Source organism: Lathyrus oleraceus, chromosome 5, assembly GCF_024323335.1.
Source record: "Lathyrus oleraceus cultivar Zhongwan6 chromosome 5, CAAS_Psat_ZW6_1.0, whole genome shotgun sequence".
NCBI classification, from domain to species: Eukaryota; Viridiplantae; Streptophyta; class Magnoliopsida; order Fabales; family Fabaceae; genus Lathyrus; species Lathyrus oleraceus.
This window is the reverse complement of record NC_066583.1, coordinates 50,707,026-50,713,025: the sequence shown is the minus strand read 5'-3', so window position 1 is coordinate 50,713,025 and position 6,000 is coordinate 50,707,026.

Below are 6,000 nucleotides of genomic sequence, written 5' to 3'. Positions count from 1 at the left end.
GGCAAGAAACTATCCCAATTTCCTCCTTTTTCCAAAACACAAGACCTCAAAAGATCTTCAAGTGACTGAATAGTCCTTTCCGTTTGACCATCAATTTGCGGATGATACGCTGAACTCAAATGCAACTTCGTACCCAAAGCACTTTGCAAACCTTCCCAAAATCTCAAAGTGAACCTCAGATCTCTATCCGAAACAATGCTCGACGGAATACGATGCAAACACACAATCCTTTCGATGTACAACTTAGCAAGTCTTTCCATCGAATAATCCATCCTCATCAGAATAAAATGAGCACATTTTGTCAACCTGTCCACAACGACCCAAATCGCCTCACAATTACTCAATGTTCTCGGCAAGCCCGAAACAAAATCCATAGAGATATTATCCCATTTCCACTCGGGAATAGATAACGGTTGCATCAAACCAGACGACTTTTGATGTTCAATCTTTTACTTTTGACAAGTCAAACATGAATACACAAATTTCGCTACATCCTTCTTCATACCTTGCAACCGAAACATCTTTCTCAAGTCTTGATACATTTTAGTAGCACCAGAATGAATACTCAAACCACTTCTATGCCCTTCCTCAAGAATCCTCTTTCTCAAATCCGCAACATCCGGAACACAAACTCGATCACGACACCTCATGATACCATTCTCATCAATCCAAAAGTCACCACCTTTGTCTTGATTAATCAATGTCATAACATCGACTAATTTCAAATCTGACTTCTGACCTTCTCTAATTTCGTCAAGAATGCCACACATAAGCTTCAATCATACCAAGCTTAACACACGAAGGCGTCGCTTCACAAACCAAACTCAAATCTCTAAATTGCTCCAACAATTCAAACTCTCGAATCATCTACATAGACATGTGCAATGACTTCCTACTCAATGCATCGGCTACAACATTCGCCTTTCCAGGATGATAATTCAAACCAAAATCATAATCTTTCAAGAATTCCAACCATCTCCTTTGCCTCATATTCAATTCTTTCTGATCGAACAAGTACTTCAAACTCTTGTGATCACTAAACACATCAAATCGCGATCCAAATGTAAGACCCCAACTTTGGCCCTAAGATCCCTCATGACATCATAACATTGCATTTGCAAAGCCTTAAGGATCATAAGCATCTTGGTTCCCTTTGCCTTGGGGTGGGATCTCTTATGATTTGGTTTGAGATCACCAAGCATGCTTGAATTTTATATTATTGCTTTTCTCATTTCATTCCCTAACTAAAAGCACAAAAATATGTCACTAACATTTCTTGTTTGTAGCTTGAGCAATCACAAGGCCCAAAGCTTCTAGGAGATCACTGGTGCAATGGTATGGCCAAGAGAAGATGAAAGCAAGCATGGCAATGGTTCCCAAAGCTCTCATCCATCAAATATGTCTCCCTAGTATCTCAATTCATCATTTTGATTAAAGCAAGTCAAAAGGTTTGAAGTTTGTTTCTCAAGGAAACCCTAATTCATCTGATCACCCATAATGCCTTGCTCATGAAGCAACCTCGGCCCATGGTCAAATACAATCAAGGGAAGTTCTTTAATTCATCATTTCATTCATATTTGAGCTTATTTTAGTATCATCAATCATCAATTCATCAAGATATGAGTTATGGACTTGAGAAGTTGATCAGTCAATTCATCTGACTATTTTGAAATGCACTGAGACCTAACGTTTTATGTGTTGGTCAAATGGAGATGATCCCAAAAACAAACATGTTCTTAAGGACAATAGAAACAACTTTCATGTTCATCAAAAATTGATTTGAAGCTTGGAAGGTCATCTCCCATTCCAAGACATTATAGGTCATTTTGATAATGCAATTGACTGAAACCCTAATTGTGGGTCAACTTCCCAAGAACATAACTCATTCATTTTTTATGATTTTGAGGTGGGATCAAATGCATTGGAACGATTATTGTGTCTACTTCAAATTTTATGTTGAACAAAATTTCATAATCTCAAATAAAATACATGTGATAATGCAATACATTATAGGTCACTTTGGACCAAATGCATTGAAAGGCAAAAAAGTCCAACTTCAAGTGCCCATAACTTCTTCATCAAAAATCCAAATGATTCAAAATTTAAGTCCATCTTGATTGGCTTGAAAATATATACAACTTTTATGTTGGAGGTATTTTCATTTGAGGCTTGAATCATCAAAATAGAAGGGCTTGAACATTGGCCAAATTTGGAAACTTCACTTTTGCATGTTTTGCACCTTACACTTTAAACTCAAAATTCACTAATTTACAAGGCCCAATTGAGATTTTGATCAACATATCATTTGTTCCTTATGCAATAAGCTTTCTAACCATTACTCATGAGGTGGCATTTGGAGTTTGGAAGCACCATTTTCGAAGGCATGAAGGTTTAGTGCATTTTGTGAAATTCAATTCCAATTGCCATGCATGAGCTATTTACACTTCTTGTACATGTCCATTTACAATCTGCATGAGTTCAGCAAGTTATTCCAAGCTTCATTGGGCCTTCCACATGATCATACAAGCTCATGCAAGGAAAATCCATTTGCCATGCACACGAGTAAAATCACTTGTTCACCAATTCCAGCTATAAATACATGTGTTACGCTTCATTATGAACTAACCTAAAGGCGCCTGAAATGCTGCAAGAGTGAATTCCCAACTATACCAAAGGAACTAAGTTCACATTTCTTCAAAATTTCAGATCTGAAATTCAATTGAATTTGGTTGAATCTTTAGATCTAAAGTTCCTAAACCTTCATCATCTGATCCATTGAAGTTCTGTTTTGCAAAAAGAACCAAGGAAAGGGACTCAAAGCTTCACAATTCAAAGGTGTGCATCAACTGGTTTTCTCTTCGAAACTACTTATTCTTTGATCTATTGGCCTTGATATTGTGTTGTTTGAAGTCCTCTCTATAGAGGCATCATTGTTGTATGCTCAATTTTTGTAATCAAGCAAGTTCATGATGAACACCATCAAGTTTCAACCTCTGATTTCTCTCACTATGGAGATCTAGAGTGAAAATAGATGGCACAGGAGTGATGTACATCACCCCAGCTTCAATTTGGTATATGGATCGTGAGTTTTTGTTAACTTTTGCAAACCTGCAACTTTGGCCGGAGCTGGTGTGCTCGCCGGAGAAGACGGTGGTGTAAACCACCGTCTACCATGCCAGATTGAATCTGGACCATTGGATGCGTTTCCTAGATCTAATCATAGTCTTTCATTCTTATGACTTTCAATAATGCATTGTGTTTCGCCTTTGACTCTGGATCACCATGAGCGCGCGCATGAGGGCCTTAGGATGTGCCACCTCATTTAATGAAATCTCATCCAACGCGCCAGGCTTTTTCTGATTTTCTTAATTTCCATTTTATTTTCTTTAATTCCATTTTATTTCAAAAATTAATAACTCTCTCATTTTTAATCCAAAAAATATGGGACCAATTGCATTATTTCTCTTTTTAATTCTAGTTTCTAGAAATGATTTTTAATATTTTTTATTTCATCATTTGATATTTTTTGTGAATTTTCTCTTTTCTGGTTATTTTTAATTCATTTTAAATAGTTTTTGATATTCAAAAAATGCAAAAATATTTTCTCTACCTATTTTAGTGATGATGGATCTAGGAAAAATATTCTCATCAATTTTTTAATTGATTTGAGATTTATTTGAGATTTTAGTTCAATTAGGTTATTTTTATTCATTTTTAATTGATTAAAAATAGTTTCTGACTTTTAAAAATGCTGAAGTTTTTTGTCAAACTTTGTTTGACCTTGTTGAACTTAGGATAAATCACTTGGACTTTTCAAAGTTGATTTGAAGTGATTTTGAAGTTTGACCTTTCTTTAATATTTTAATTCAAGTTTATTTTGAATATTAAAAATGCCTAAAAATATTTTGTTCATTTCTTGACTTCCAATCTTCATCTCACTTCTGTTTTTGATTGTTTGACCATTATCCTCAATGTCATTGGTCAACACTTGTTGATTGGTACATTCTATTTCATTTAATGCACTTTATTCTTTCCATTTTCATTATCCATTATTCATCTCCTTCTTCTTCTTCTTTTCTTTTTGATCAATGAGTTAAGGGTTGATAAGTTAGCATTGATTAGGGAGGTTTAATCTTCCTTGATTCAAATCTAATTCATCTTGATCAAATGATCAAGTGAATGGCTTTGCATTAAGGATGGGTTGCTTCCTAAATCATGCAAAGGACTTAAACCAATACAAGATCATTTCCCATTTTCTTTTTGGCATGGCAAGTTGTTGGAACTTGGTTCACTAATCAAGACGTCTAACTTGTGTTGTTGCCTACATTATTATTGACCGGCCTCAGATAGTTGTGACTTCTACATAAGTCCAATTATGATTGCTTAACATAGCGCTAAATTTGCCTCATGGCACACTAACTACTAACTATTAACTATTAACATTTACTTTTTGCACTTTACATTTATGCAATTTATTATTCTTGTACATATTATTCATTTGCTTTTTCCTTTGCTCATTGGAGCACATGTTTATGTTAACGAAATTTGTCTTTTGCTCACTTGAGCATATAATTGTGTATATATCATTTGTGTTTGTGTTTTGTTTTGTTTGATGTGAACCAAATGTAAAGAATTGGACAAAATGGACTTAGACTTTAGGACTTTCCCTATGCAAATTTGGAGTCAAAGAGCAACTAGGCATTGGGCCTTTAGAGTGCTATAAAAGTCAAAGAGCAACTAGGCATTGGGCCTTTAGAATGCTTAATGTTGAAAATGACTTTGAAAGGACCAAGTCCTAAACTCCCTCTTATCCATTCTTTGATTGCATTATGGAACCTTGTAATGTGTGTGTTCTTATGCTAGGGATTCCAACTTGATCAAAATTGAGGAACCATTACCATGAGCTTCTAAGAGAGAGGGATCCAAGATACATTGAGGAGCTTTCCAAGAGTTCATTGATTGTTGATTGCTTGAGTTTACCATTATTGTGATTGCTTATTCCAAAGGATGGGAGCTACTTGGATCATCAATATGATCTCAAGAGAGGAACTCCATTTTGTGGTTTTGCTTCTTGTCCCTTACCTCTTGTATGTTTAGGACTTTATCCATTCTTCTTCTTCTCTCCACTCTAACCCAAGCCAAAACTTTTGTGCAAACATTTAACACTTGTTTTCAACATTAGAAACCTAAGCCTTATTTCAAACTTTATTTTCATAACACTTATTTTGAATTGAATCTTTAATCAACTTTGACCATATCTTTGTAAATACTTTTCATTGGCAAATATAACCCATCCAAATGACTTTTTGTGGTTTCAATGGCCACTTTCTTAATCAAATTTTTCATAACCTTTAGGTGTTAGGTTTGAGTTATCCTTGAGGTAGATATAATGCTCACCTATATCCTTAGTGATGGACAATGAGTCTTCCATGCTTATTATAGGGTTAACCCCTCACTAGCATGTTGAAGCTATCCTCACATGATGGATTTGTGGTTTTAGGTTGAGTTTTCTCCCTTGGATAACAAAAGATTTAAGGCTTTTGGACCAATTAATTCACCAACTCATTTTGAGATTTTTACCCTGAACTACGAGGTTTTGATCCTAATCTTTTTTAAGATGGTACGTAGGCAAATGGGTTTTATCCATCCAAACACAAAATTTAAATAAACTTGTATATTCTCTTCTCATCTCTTCAATCATGTTTGCACAAACAAATTTTCACAAAATACCAACCTTACAACAAGTGTGAAAAGGGCTCCCTAGGAGTACCTAGGATGTTTTGGGTGCTTAAAACCTTCCCATTGCATAACCAACCCCCTTACCCAGATCTCTGACATTTTTACTAGTTTTTGATTCGATAAAACTTTTAGGTTTTTGTTCGCTTTCTAACCATTCGTTTGGATAAATAGAAGTGCGGTGGCGACTCGATTTGTATGATTTACCTTGGATTTAGTCAATATCTCTAATGGTAACGAATACCCCGCTACAGAAAAGTGGTG